Source organism: Sturnus vulgaris, chromosome 5, assembly GCF_052056855.1.
Source record: "Sturnus vulgaris isolate bStuVul1 chromosome 5, bStuVul1.hap1, whole genome shotgun sequence".
NCBI lineage: Eukaryota > Metazoa > Chordata > Aves > Passeriformes > Sturnidae > Sturnus > Sturnus vulgaris.
Window position 1 is genome coordinate 14,302,242 of NC_142247.1, and position 14,642 is coordinate 14,316,883.

The window sequence follows — 14,642 nt, forward strand, 5'->3', positions numbered from 1 at the left end:
TCTGCCTCCCCCTAATCCAGCTGTTTTCCACCTTGAAAAACCAATCCAAACAAAAACTCTCACCTCTCATACACAAAACAGGATGTACAGGAAAGTAAAGCATTTCTGATTTCCTTCTCAGGGGATCAGGACCAGGGCTGTTCCCTTGACTTTACATCAAAAGCTAATCCTCCCACCTCCTCCTCATAGACAGGCAAGTTCTCCAGACTCTTCCTCATTACATAAGGCACATGCATAATCCTTCCCCTCCCACAGAGCATCTCAAGAAACACAATCCTCCGCCTCCCCCTCAATCACACCAAGTCTAATCCCAACACTTCTGACATTCCCAGCTAAATAGCCATCAGTACAGTGAGAGCAAATGGAATGAAGCACAAACTCTGCACATAGTCTAAACCACAGCCTCACAACTGATTCTCTCAGTTTTCTATTCAGCCTTCATGTTCTGCTTCATACTTGCAATTTTAAATTATTTTCTGTATAAATTCTGTCTTGTCTTTTACTCTTTCTCTGTAGTCTCTTTTGTGAGGGATGAGAGGGAGACAGTGTTTTTTATTAGTGAATAGCAGATTTTGTTTTGTTGGTGGCATTTTATGGCCATGTTTTAGAAACAAGTTCACAGTAAGTTCAGAGGAAAGGAATTTTCAAAGAAAATCTAGCACAAAGCATTGTGGGGAATGATATGGAAAGCTGACAAAATTATGATAAACAATGAAGAAAACAATTAAGTGTGGGGAAACACTGCATCAGTATTTATCACATTAACTTTTCTTATGGAAAATGCTTTATTGTCTGCAGTTTCTGAAAGAGATCTTAACCCAGGCTATGGAAGCAGAACGCTGGATATATAATGGGTTTGAAACATATTTTTTATACATATATGGGAAAAAAAAGAAAATGGCAAATATGTCTGTATGAGATAAGGCTTTCAGAACAAAATATAATACATGGAAATCCTTTCTTGAAGTGCTTTTTGGTCTTAAGGAGGTAGGAAACTTGAAACAGTTACAGTAAACACAAGTCTAAACAAGGTGTGAAAAATTGGGGCAGAGGCAGAAACAAAACCTGAAGTCAGCAGTTAAAAGAAGTAAGAGAAGTGATGTCTTACATGGTCATGGCTAATCTATTTACAGTTACTTTAAATTCCATTTAAGAATTCAGTTGCAAATAAACAGAGAATGCCTATGCCCAGCATTTAGCAAAAGCAGTTAGAAAAGGAAGAATAAGTGGAGAGACAGGCACTCGGAACTTCTAGCTCTAATTCCAGGCTCTCTGTATTGAATTGGCTAAGCTGTACCTCCTACCTCTCAGACCAGTTCCTTCCCTGAATAATGGGGAGATAGCATTTTCCTCTCGAGCATGCTATCAAAATGAATTAACTAAATTATATTAACTAAGGCTCCCTCACTGTCCTCCTTGATGTCTACAAAGGCTATTTTGACTGCTGGGCAGCTGGTGTATTAAGAGACCAGCCATTATATCTGTATCTACATTAGAGAACAATTTGGTGCAACAGAGGCAGAGCACAAGATCATTGCAGTTGTTACCAGGCCACCTCCATCTATATTATCTGGGCTCAGGTTGGTTGCTGACTAGATTCAGCCTTGTGTGCTGTACTGAATCCTGTGTGTAGTTCATTTTTGTTTCAAGGGACCAGCCACTGTTTTAGATCCTTGTATTTCTCTCAATGCTTAGAGTATCTGTGGTGTTTCAGCACAGCAAGTTCTGCTTTGTTTTCCTCCAGAGGAATCTAGTTCAACACAAACCAAAACCATTCTTCAAACCAAGCTGACATATGCTAAGTAAAAAAGACCAGGGAGATTTTTTTCAAAACCACAGGAGTGGTCCCAAACAAAATGCTAAAACCAAAATGCTAGTAACCGATGCTGACTAATATAATTTTTCTTTATGCATTCCCTCTATCTCCTTATCCATATCCTGGTTGTTTTCTTCATTCGTCTTCAAGATATATTAAGGTTTTATACCATGTAGGGTTTTGGTGGTGAAGCCGCTTGATGAAAATTGCTCCTGGCTGCAGTTTACAAAGACTCACAAGCAGCTGCAATGGCACAAGATGAAGTGCAAATAAGTTGTGCAAAGGCGCATGGAGAAATGGTTTAAGACAATAAACTTTTGGGATGCAGTCACTGTGTTGAAGAATTATTTGGCTTATTATCTGTACTATAAAATTAAGTTTCTAAACAATAATGCATTTAAATATTAGTGTTAATAATTTGCCTTCTTCTGCTGGTATGTTTTATATTCCAACTTATTTTCATTCTGAAAGGACATTTTACCTATGGATACAGGGTAATTTTATCTGTTGCAGGGTTTTTCCAATCTATTGAGGGAACAGATAACAAATACAACTGTTAAGAGTATTGTTAGCTAAGTTCTATTTTGTATATGAAACAATTGGAGAGTGACTGTATAAAAGACATTTAATAATGAAAGGGTAGAGAGTATTTAGTAAGTACAGAAAAAGGACAACTCCTTGATACAAGCCAACCAACATTTTAAGTAGCAAGACTTCCATTTTTTTTTGTTCCTGTGCTTTTAATTGCAAGAGGCGTTGACTTCTATTCTTGTGGAGAAATCAGTCAGGAATCGACAATAATGAGGAGTATATTCAAAAAGGTTACTTCAAGCACCAGGAAGCTAATCTTCTTTGGTTATTCATAACTACTAAAGAGATAAAAGCTTATTCACAGAATAATTCAGAGCACCTAAGCTAAACACTGTCTCTGAACCACCTTCCACCCACATCCTTCCCCACTGAGAGAGGAACAGATGAAAGCCAGCCTTAAGTTAGTCTTTTGGAATAACCCCTGTTTGTGAACAGCATTTCCATATACTTCATCTCTTTAATCAGAGGGTTTAAAACACATTGTTTTATTTTGAACTGCAAGTGCTTCAATTTTGTCAGTCAAATCCCACTGAAATATTCTCAAATTTTAGCACTACATTTGGCCTTGCCCTTAAAAATGCTTCAATAACTCTGTAAAGTAGAAGTATTTCAGCTTTGAGATATATTAATTTGTATCCATTTGCAGAATAATATGATTTACTTTACCTATATTCTTGTGGACTCTTGCTACTGATATTCAGCTAAGGTCTTCATATATACTGTTTCAGCTTGAAGTAAATCAGAATTGACATGATTGGAAACAGATTTCAGAGATACTTTGCTGTTGTTACCTTGTAGTCAGTCTTTGTGGATGGCATTCGTACCATAGGTTTATGGTTAAATAGTGTCTTAATACCTTAAAAATGTTCTAATGCCCTAGACAAATACTGTTCTAATATGTTAGATAAAGGTAGATACAAGGAACAGTAAAATCTTGGCGATGTTTCTGGTGGGAGACCTGTGCAAAAGATGAGTGACTCTGGATTAACAGGGATCACCCAGAAAACTCAGTGATAAGCAGTCAGCAATACGGTAACTTTAAGTCTTGGAAATGCTATTTTTTAGTTTGTTTTGATTTTTTGATCAAGTTATTTTTGGAAATAAGAAAAAATTATCATATTTAAAATAGGTATTAAGTTAACCACTTTTAATCTCCTAGGGACCTAAGAAGCTTTAAAAAAACAGAGGAATAGCAAAAAGTATTTTACTTTCATGTTTCTAATCATTATTGTCTTTCTTGCTTCTAAAATCAAACCAGTTTTTCTCATCGTTTCTTGAGAACTCAGAACAAAATATTTGTAGACCGAAATCCTTATGTGACCCAGAAACATCAGTACTTTCCAAAAATACAATGACATGCTAACCTATTAATGCAAACCTGATGCTTTACCTACTTTTCACTGAATCACACCAAAATGGTCCATTGTGGTGATCTCATTGAACATGTCGCTAAAATTCCTTTCTTAGAGACATTCACAAGAAAAAACCCTTCAATTAATTATTAACTAATCATCTCACTGTCTAATCAGATTGTTTGCACTACTTAAAATAGTTATTGGATCTGCAAGGCATGTTTTGTTTTTATTTTATTTTTATTCATTATTATTATTATTACTTTATATTTTCCATAGCTAATACAGGGTCTAGTTGACTTCCAAGTCTTCTGAGAGACTCAGTAAAATACTGGTTTGGTAAATGTGAGGACTGAAAATTCTGGCCCTAGGTGTCCATCATTGTACTTCTCCCACAATGTATCAAGCCTTCCCTCCTTTGAATTAATGTCAGATCAGAGCTGAGCTTTTAATGCATGGCCTTGGCTTGATTTATGAGTGCATTTAAGGAATGTGAGGTCACTCAAGCTAGCAAACCAGCTGGCCTCCATGCAACAGAGTACAACAAAAACTTTAGGAAAAAATTCTCCCTGGACTTACTTCAAACAATGTATAAAATAAATCTTTTAAATTTTACTTTAAAACACATAAATAAAACTACATTTTCATGTTTGAAAATGCTGACCTATTTTAAATGGTGGCCACAGATACACCAGAGAAAATGGGGTTTTTCCCCGTTTTGTCCTTACACAGCAGTATCCACAATCATGGCTACTTTATTACCTCTGAAAACAAATACCTAAGAAAAAGAGACTCCCTTTAAACTAAAAATGAATAAAACTATGTCAATTCTGTGATATAACATCATTAGGAATGAAGGACAAAAGGCCTTTCCAATAAAATACACTAAGTTGTTCATGCTGCTGTCTGCAAAGCTTTAGTCAGGTGAATATTGTGTGACTACTGCAGAGACATCGATGCCACCAGCTCCAATACTTCATTTCACTGGCAGTTTGTGAAAAATCAGGGTTCATCTATAAAGACCACAGGGCAGACTAGAGGAAGTCAGTATTTACAGGCTCCTCTATACTCAGTGAAGAAAAAGAGGCATAGTACCAAGACAATATCAGTTTTCTACCTTCTTCAATTTACAGATTTACTTGAAGTATTCCAGTGAAGTGCAGAAACCTTACAGTAAATTTGCCTTCGTTTTTTCTACACCCTCCTAAGACAAAAGTCAGAGTCTGCCAGTTTCCTGATAAATCAGCCATACGTGGTCAGCCACTCTGCAGCTATACATTGCCATTCAGGGAGACAGCAGAGGAGGTCTAGACAACCTTGCTTCTCCAGGGACAAAGCACTGCAAAGAATATACATATTTACACAGACCTAGTGTTGTCAAATATTGTGATTTTGCCATGAGATTCATAGCAGGCATTTCTCTTACAATTCTGCTCTGCTTATTGGAGAAAATCAGCTCCAATTTAACAAAGAAATGGAGCTACAAGCTGTGATGCTTAAAAAAACCCACCCTTGAAAGTGCGAACCCTGACAACTCCAATGCAAGAAAAATATAGAAGGGGATTGGGGTTTTTTTTATCTTACGATTTCAAAATGATTTTGTGGCCTGCTTCAAGTGGTAATATTCACACAGATGGGTTAAATGTCATTTTGCACTCGGAATTAACTTCCCTAAAATCTGTTCTCCAAGCCTTGTCACTCACCTGAGTAATCCTCCTGGTTTTAAATGGGCCTCCATAAGTGACCAGACTAGTTTACTTCTGCACGCTGATGAGCGTTACGTAGGAGGTGCCGATACTCCCACATCCCTTTAAAAAGAAGATTAGGCACTAAGATAAGTGAAAACTTCTGTTCAAATTGGCTCAAATCCTTCTCCTATTTAAATTGGTGGCAGAACTCCCACTTACTTCAAAGGTCCAGGACAGGCACACTGTATTAATTAGGACAGTGCAAAAACTCTCATTACAAAACTGAAGCGTGTGACGCTCACCTGATTTAAAACAAAACAAAACAAAAACCCCGGCCTTGGATTTGCATGTCCAAGAACACTGGGCACTAAGAATTGGGTACAGAAGTCCCAGGCATTTTGGATTTTGAACTAAAATGATGTAAGAATGAGATATGTTTATTCGTTTTAAGCTTGAAAGTAAGGCCCTTTTACAGCAAGTCTAAATTTATTGGAATTCATGTAAATGAGAACAAAACTTGACCAAACAGTAGGTCATATTTGCCATGGCTGTACTTACACTCAAGAGGGCTGCAGCTTTTTAATTTTAAAGGAACTTAGGCCTTTGCACCACTCTGCAAAAGGAAAGAGCCCCCTTAGCAGGATGTGAGCTGAAATTCCAGTGTTGCCACATCAGGCTCTTCCAACAGCGAATCCCCACTGCGGGGCAAGTACAATTCATTTAATTTATTCTCCTGGCTCATTCCCACTCCTTGAAGATGGCGACATCAGGCTGGTCCATCTGAAAATATCCTCTCTGCCACATCAATTAAACCTGAGAACTGCACTTGGCAGAGCAGCAGCAATGCTTGCTCAGCCCTGACAGTGCAGGGGCTGAGCCCGGACTGCTGCTCCCCAGACCAAGTGGTGACACATCCAATTCAGCCTTTTCTTGAAGAGATCGGGGAGCAAGCAGGCTAATGTCAGGCTGAATATTTTTAATATTTATAATGAATAAAATTATATGCTTGGAATGCAACATTCAGCATAACAATTTAGCATTAAAAGCTAAATTTTTGTTTGGATTATATTCATGGTAATAATAAGGAATGTAGGGGTTTTTTTGTGACATAGGTTAAAGAGCCTGTAACCTCTAATTTGACAGGAACTCTATTATCACTCTCTGGAAAATTAGACAAGATAGAATATTAAGACATCCAAAAACTGACACAAATAGAAAACTAGGTCTCTCACTTGCTCCTCTTTCTTTAAACAAGGAAGATGATTATATGCTGTTTGACATTCCATTTTCAGGGCAACTAAAGAGATGCCAGGAGTCACACTTCATTTATTCTTCCAAATGCCACCACTGAAAAAAAATATGTGTTGGTATTTGAAGGCACCATACTCCCACAAATAGCGGCCAGAATTAACCTTGTCTTTCTGATGGATTCATTTGTGAAGTCCCTCAGTTTAGTTTCTCAAGATGAAATTAAAAATACCCTCATGGCCGAGTGCAAGCACTTAAAGCACACACACTACATGGTGGGCCAAAACTCCCCAGGGTGTAGCCTCGCTGAACTCATTGTATTAGACAAGTCAAGGGGAAATATGTTCTTGTAGAGATTTCCAGCCTCAAGATATTTGGATTTGCTTAAGGTTAGCATCTGAACTTTTACATAACTATTCTGACTGAACCTCACAAAATTTTGAGGTTCACAATCAGCTCTGAAACTAAGAGCAAAAACAATTACAACTCTTTCATGATTCCCAGTAAGATGTTTTGCTTCAAAGTGTGAATAAAACAATGTTGTTTTATATCTTGTCATCCCAGTGAACAAAGGCATAATGTTGCACACATTTCTGTAAACAAACAAACAACCCCCCCATGTTTTTGTTGGAATTTTATCAATCCAAAATAGACAAAAATAAAATTCAATTTTTGAAAATCTACTCAAAGCTGACACAAAAAATCAGAAGCATTAGTGAGTTTTTTAGTCTGTTCTTACTCAGGCAAAAGTCCCATTGAAATGAAGCCAATATTACTTCAAAATCTGAATACTGTTTCATTCAGCTTTTCAGCACCAAGATGAAGCTTTAGTTACAACCATCTGTCATGGGTATAATCTCATAGCACTGATACCCATTTCTCTTAAATATAACCTTTCTTCATAAACTCTTTATCTACCTCTGGGGTATATATAAAGCTAAAAAAATACAAACGAAAAATCACTATTTTCACTACTATTGTACATGAACAATAATAGTACCTTGCAGTGTAATAAAAATGCATCCCAGATAGCTTATCTAGGCTGAAACACACATGAAAATACAGTATCTTGAAGACAGAGATTAAGACTTGTTTTGGCACATCTTGAAAGAACGTATGAACCAGAGGGATGGTGGAGAAGAAGACAATGTTGTATTTTTAGATTTCAACACATTGTGAGGTTTCTCAAATGGCAGTTCCTCCATTACCATTAAAAATCCACTATGTATGCATATTTAACTATTAGTAAGATGAAGTTTACAATGTACTTTCAATGGGAAAAATCAGAGACATGGAAAAACATTGTTAGAATTGTGTCCAATAATGAAGCATAATCATCCTTGAGAGCTTGCATTCCTCAATATCCAAGTATTTCACGCTGTTCTTGCTAATGTGTGACAAAAAGCTCAGAACTCTGGACAAAACAGAGAAATAGGGGTTGATTGATGGTGACTGAAATTAGGAAACAGCACAGGCACTGAACTGGGTGTCATCCCAGTTGGGGCTGCGTTTCTAACTGGGCAGCTGAGACACTTCTTTCTCTCTGACCAAGTAGTGGGTTGTGCCAAACTCAACTATCCAAATGCCTGTGCAGCTCAAGGTGTGGACACAGACATTTATTTGCCCTCTGACCTGTCTGGCTGGAATCCATCCTGGTCCATACAGCCACATTAGCAGGATGCTCTGTCCACCTGCAGTGCTGGGACACAGTAATTTAGTTTGTTACTTCCAGACTAGTCTGAGCATGCCCTTCCCTGCAGACATGCCCCTTACTGAAAAATAACCAGTCAAGGTCAAAAGAGAAATTTCAAGTAGTGTTATATTAAGTGCTATATTGATTGGTTGTTTTTATTTTCACACATAAAATCCTAAATAATGTATTATCTTTCAGCATACCAAAATCTAAAAGTCATCACCAACTGCCCAGAACAAAAAGCAGGACAAAGAGTTTTTCAGGGGAAAGAAGACTCTTGATTTTTGACATGTCTAAAATTTTTGACTCCAAACAGATTTTTTTCATCAGTCATGACTTTTGGATATGTGGAATGACTATGATGTTAATGATAATTTTTTTGTACCTAAAGGCTTGGTTTTCATCTCCAGTGACAACACAATACTAAGAGGTTGGTTTGGGATTTTTTGCAAGGAGCATCATTTAGAAACAGATACTTCTAACTCCTTAAGATAAACAGCTGCAGAAACACAATGCTTTAATTTTAGAAGTCCGTATCAGACATTATACACTTCCTGAGGATTCTGGGAAGTGTAGTCTCCTAGCTTAATTTTCTCTTAAAATGTAATAAATTTAAGACAAACCATCCAGGTATTTTTGTTGGTAAACGCAAGGCAAATATTTCCCCCTGAAATTATCTTCACAACTGAAGGGAAGAAAACCAAGTGAGCCTATTCCCCTGGTGTAAACAGATTATCCCCTTGTTTAAAGTGATGAAGTTGTCTCTCCCTTTTGCTCAAATATATAAAACAAAATATCTTATCTATTAACCAGGACACTGGGTAATATCTCCAGGGCTGGCTATCAGCTGGTTTAACTGTAAGACAGTTTTACATTAGGCATAGGGAGAGGGGGAATTTGGTAAGCACCGAGAAGAGGGCAGGAGAGAAAATAGGTCAGATAGCTTACAAACATGCAGAAACAGAGACTAATAGTTCTACTTTTTATTCTATAATAAAATTAATGTTGCCCCAGCAGCATGCTATTTGGTACATCCATCTAATCTATTAAACAAACAAGAAAACAAAGGATTAGCTGAAGATAGTACTCCTGTGTATTTGTGAACTAGTTTCTCGTAATTAACAAAATTGATGATAAATATAATTTTGTTTTTACTTTCTCTTCATTTTCACATAGAAACATACAATATTATATATCAACTAGAATAAAATCTGCTAAACTGATTATGAAACTACAAATCTACGATTTATTTATATGTTTAGTAACAGCATTTTCCTTTTTGCTAGTTCCTTCAGGTATTAAGAAGAAAGGGCAAAACAAGAGGAGATATGCACAATTTCACCCACCAGAATTTCACATTAAACTCCACAATGTGCACACAGCAAAGCAAACAGTGAAAAACACATGAAAGGGGAGAAAACGCTGGACAACTCTGAACAAAAGCAATCTCAAGTACAAAGACTTGAGATCTTTTTAAGATCTTTGCAAGCAGAGAGGAAAATAAGTGCTTCAATATGGGGGCAAAGTGAAGAGAGTTCCTTATAAACACTGACTTGAAGCCTTCAGACATTAAAGACTCACATTATAGACCAATGCTACAAACTCCCCCAAAACTCATCTCTATAAATGCTTGAATTAATTTTTCTCTTGTCACTGGGAATTAAGCTTACTTGGTCAATCAAAACTGTCTGATTCTCTGCAAGAATTTTCAGCCTTCAGTACAGTTTGTAAGCAGCTCTGCAGAACAGGCCCTTTGAAATTATAAAAGAAGTCAGGGGTAAATGGCACTACTGCAGCAGGGAGAGTCCTGCAGAGAGGAAATCCAACAAAAGATGCATTATGCTATTAACAATAAGAAAACAGCTCTGTGATTTCTTCTTATTTTTAATATTTATATTGGCTAGCTCTATGATTTCTTCTTATTTCTAATATTTATATTGGCTTGGTGCCCCAAAAAACCCAGTAAGTCCTCCTGCATCTCAAAATCTCAATGGAGTTTATAGACAAAATTTAAAGACTATAGGTAAAATATTTTTGCTCTAAAAATACTATTGCTGGCATCTGGAAAATTCTTTTTCCTGCTTTGCATCACAGGCACAGTGGACAAGTGTGTTCAGTTTAAGATTCCCAAATTTATCTTATCTGCTGAAATGACAGCATACTCACATGATGACAGTAGCCAAGATATTAGTGCTGATTCATATCTGCATGAAACTCACTCTTCGGTTCATAAAATTCTTCTTATCTTTTTGTTAAGTTTGAGGTCTGCTGGAATCTAAAAGCTCAAAGTGAAAAACAGCCTGTGTCTATTCTGGGGCTGAGCTGGAAGAAAACACTGAGTTCCACAGCTTTCCCCCCAAACAGTAACACGTTCAGTTTTATTTATAACTCTCACCTATTTTGGAAATTTTTGTGAACCTGGCCTGACATTCAAATTGGTAATTCAGCTTAAAACTAGGGAAGGTTTCTCTCCTTTTATGCCTCCATACAATTGCTTTGAGGTTAATAAACAACAAAGATATTAATAGCATAACATGACATGACCTATGAATGTCACAACATGATTAATGCGTTCTAAAAAAACAGAGGTAAATAGACAAAATCTACTATGAACTGCTCCTGTGAGGCAGCAAACAGAAGAAGGAAAAGATAGTGTCTATATGTTGGAGATTATAAAAGGTTCTGAAAACTGCAGGGAGACTTTGGCATGGGTGACACAGAGTTGCGAATGTTTTCAAGGAGGTCCCATCAGACCTTGGAGCTAACGATCCTCTTTCAAATCTGTCTGCTTCTTTCTTTTAATCTTCCTTTTCTGTTGTTTTTGCTTGAGAGAAAACAACAAGGCATGATGCTGTGGGAGAGATGCCAATGCTCAGCTCCTGCTGAGAAGTGGGAAAAAAAAAAAAAAAGAAAAAAAAAAGATGTGTTGGAGCTGGAGCTGCCGAATCCTGCTCACTTTGTGCAGAGGAATTAAACAGCATCTCCCTTCACTGCCTAAATAGGGCAAATTTGGTTTACCTGGGTGAGAGAATGTCTTTCACTGAGGGTGTGAAGTAAAATGACGTGTGCTTGAGGTAGAAAGGGATGTGTCAATTTAACTCTGTTGCTGCCTTAAGCAGCATCCAAGGGAGATGGGAATTGCTCTGCTCTAGGTGGTGTGCCCCTCCACACCTGCCTCGATGATGAAGGAGATGCAGCAGCTCCTCCATGGTGGAACATCTCGAGTGCTCAGACCATGAGTCACAGACACACTTCTGATGACAGAAGGAGCAACTGAGTATGGACAAAAAACAAACCAAACCAAAATAAACAAAAAAAATCCATTTTTGTCTGATTTTTGAGCAAAGATTTGTGACACTGTATTAAAGGGAATTTTCAGAATTCAGCTTTTAACTTTTTCTACTTGTGTCAGTTTTTTAATACAGCTTTTTTTAACGGAGAGGATGATACAGGACACAGGAGACATGTGAACAAAGCTATTTTCTGTTCTTCTGTCTCCCTCACAGGGTGTGGCTGGGAGTTTAGAAAACTGGAATTTCTACCGTGCGGCACAACTGCTGCGAAGAACAAGCACCACTTTCAGTATTTAGTCTTAAACGCTATTTTTCTAAAAACAACATCTTCATAAATTACAACAAAAATTAGCAATACTGGCATCAGCCATGTACTCTGAAGGCCTCAAATTGTTTTTACATAGGAAACCAAACACCATGGCCCATATAAAAAACCCTAGAGTGCACAGAAAAGTCAAGTATTTTCTCCTAATATAATGTTTTTTCCATGGTCCCACAGTTTCTTCATCTCCAAACACTGATTCAGAGTGTAAGTAATTATAAATTTGGGAGTTTTTGAAACATTGCTGCAGAAGAACTTTTCTTCTGTGGAAGTCCACAGCATATGCATTTACACCCTGAGAATATTATTCTGTACCAAAGGAGACCTGATCACCTTGCTCTAAAACTGGGTCCTTTCCAAGCAAGGAAAAGGAGAAAAAGTGACTGTGATGCCTAGTCACAAACAGACACACACACACAGAGCTCAGAACTAACATTTTCTTTTACAAATCCAGGCTAAGACAATAGAGTACATCCAAAGGCATGAGCAGCATCCTAATTTCTGGGCACCTCCATGGGCCAGTGTCCAGGCTCAAACAATGCCAAACTCCTCCTCCCCCTCCACAGGCATGGTGACAATTTGCATGGAGAAGCAAAAGTATTTAGCATCTGCTGGATTTCACATCCAACTTTTCCACTTCCCCCCGCAGTCCCAAGGCAAGGCCACAGCAGAAACAGACAGCAGCATCCCACAGGCCACCAGCTGGACTGCTCACATCTACTCCAGCTTTAAGAGGGGTTTTCCATCTTACTGTTTATGTAGGAAGTTACATTCTTCTCTCTCCCCTTTCCTTCTTTCTCCCACCAGTTATTCATTTAACTTTTTGGAAGCAAACAGAAAAGGAAGCCAGTGCTTGCAGGAAGGGCACCTACCATGGAGATTTTGTCCTCCCTCTGACAGTCATCCCAGCAGCAGCAGCAGCAGCAGCCTAAAGCTCAGATAACGGAGCCACAGCTCACAGCCAGGCTCTTTCACCTGGATTGCCACTGAGCTCTGAGCTTCAAGGCTGACAGTTGAAGTCACACCCCTCCTGCGTGACACACAGGGACACAGGAGAAAGGATTTTTTCTCTGAAGACCTTTCCCCAGTTCATGCCCTCTCATCTATGAGCCATGCAGTGGGAGCAAAGATGTCTAAAAGGTGCAAAATCCCCAGGGATTTGCATCCTTCCACACCTGGCCCTGACTATCCACAATGGGATGATGTCTCTGTGAGAGGGTGGCACTGATAGCAGATGCTACATGTCACAGAGATGGGAGCAGATATCAGGGGGAAAAAGTTAAATACATTCCCTCTTTCTCATACATATGCGAGCTATTTCTCCATTCTGCAACCAATATAAAAGCTCCAGAACTGCAGTTTTCTTCACACTAGTTCAGCCCTCCTTTCAAAAAAGAAAGGGGCTTAATTTGAAGCTCAGTTCAGTCAGGAAAGAAAATCAGTCCTTCAGCTGCAAAGATTTTCAAGCCATATGTAGTACTTTGGGGGTTGAGTTTTTCCTTGCATCGTTTACCCTGTGCCTGGTCAAACATTTTTTCTCCCTTGACTTTTCCAGGCCTCTTTCTCACTAGCCCACCAGTTTGTACTCACATGCCTGTTTTAATGAGCCTTCCTTATATCCCTCCCCTCAGACCAAGCTGTTTTAATATTTCTGGTTTATTAATTTATTTTTAAATTCTAAGCAACTAAACAAACTTTGAAAGCAATTATTTGCAGGACGGACTAGTAAGAAGAAACAAAGTTTATCATTGTTTTCAAAATGAGCATCTGATCTATTTAACAAAAAACAAAACAGCACATAACTATAAGACTTACCATAAATTTTGACCAAGCTATGAAGGAGAAATCTTAACTTCAGTTATCATGCAATATGCAAATTTCAAGATGATATTTTAGCTGATGTTTAGTTGAAGCATGTGGCAGAAAACCTGGCTCACAGCAAAAAGCCAGCTTGCCAGGAAGGCTTCTGTGCCTGCTAATACAGAGATGCAGACAAAAGAGGTATCCGAGGTTCTGCCAAACCTAAATGAACAGACCTAATTTATCTAAGTCCTTGACAGCCCACACAGTACAAAGCAGAGGTCTTAGGGCAGCAAGAAGGGGAAGTCTTTACAAATACAGCACAATTTTTTGCACCTTTGTATTCTGCAGATGGGCCGTATTGCTTACAAAGGTTGAATGCTTTTGACTAGGAATAAAGAATACCACAGCAGTGATTTTAATTTGTTTGTCATTAATAAAACTGCTTAAAGAAATCCTCGCTTTTAGCTGGTTCTCCTTTGGAGCCTCCCATCCCAACATGCTGCCATTCTCTATTTTACACCTGTTGCATAATCTGCAAATACTAAACTAACTAGAAAGACCCTGGGCAAAAAGGGGACTCTACACACAATTCCCAGTGATTCCCTGCCTCATGGAAGCTGGCAGGCATGTCTACACCCTAGGGACAACAGAGATTTGAAAAAAGAGGTGGCTGTCCTCCTTCCAGTATGGTTGCTAGTTTTGGAGGATACATTCAATTTATTTATCTGGCGGGTGAGCATATGTCAGGAAGAAAAAGAGAAACTAATTCCTGTTTTTTAAAGTGCTGCAAAATTGTCTCAGGAAGCTGTAGGTTAGAACCACTTCAAACTGTTGCT

The 14,642-nt window shown here is 38.2% G+C and overlaps 1 protein-coding gene across 10 annotated transcripts in view; it reads right to left on the minus strand.

The window, feature by feature from the left end:
- The window catches only part of SOX5 (SRY-box transcription factor 5), a 614,147-nt gene that overhangs the window by 538,938 nt on the left and 60,567 nt on the right, over window positions 1-14,642 (minus strand). For 3 of the 10 annotated variants that reach the window (XM_088164909.1, XM_088164915.1, XM_088164911.1), the window contains exon 1: window positions 5,463-5,553. The exons of 4 other annotated variants lie outside the window; for them this stretch is intronic. The gene's annotated coding sequence lies outside the window, so the exon portion shown is untranslated. Of the gene's footprint in view, window positions 1-5,462; window positions 5,555-14,642 lie in introns of those variants that run through there. 3 more of the 10 variants (XM_088164922.1, XM_088164916.1, XM_088164913.1) reach the window with 3 other exon arrangements.